Source organism: Limulus polyphemus, unplaced genomic scaffold (assembly GCF_000517525.1).
Source record: "Limulus polyphemus unplaced genomic scaffold, Limulus_polyphemus-2.1.2 Scaffold0, whole genome shotgun sequence".
In the NCBI taxonomy this organism is placed as follows: domain Eukaryota; kingdom Metazoa; phylum Arthropoda; class Merostomata; order Xiphosura; family Limulidae; genus Limulus; species Limulus polyphemus.
In genome coordinates, this window is record NW_013665610.1 from 626,681 (window position 1) to 627,045 (window position 365).

Genomic DNA, 365 nt, shown 5'->3' on the forward strand with positions numbered 1-365 from the left:
TATCTTAATAAACATTGTATTTATAATCATTCAAAGTGTGTATACATTTTTTGGGACACCCTGTATTTGATGCTCTAGATATCACTACCATATTGTATTATGATATTCAAAAATATTAAACAGAAGTATATTCAGCGTTTATGTGTTGTTGTTTTTTTTTTGAAGTTTTTATTCATCACTAAACTGTGTACTGGTAAGCTTTTTCTGACGATCAAATAACGTAATAACAAAATTATCACTTTAGAAAACCAATATAAGAGTGATGTTTATGTTTTTTCAGAATCCTTTTCAAAGTAACATTTTGGTTATTAACGAAATTCTTCGATTAAGCATTAACAATAAATTACAATCAGGTGTTTGTTGTT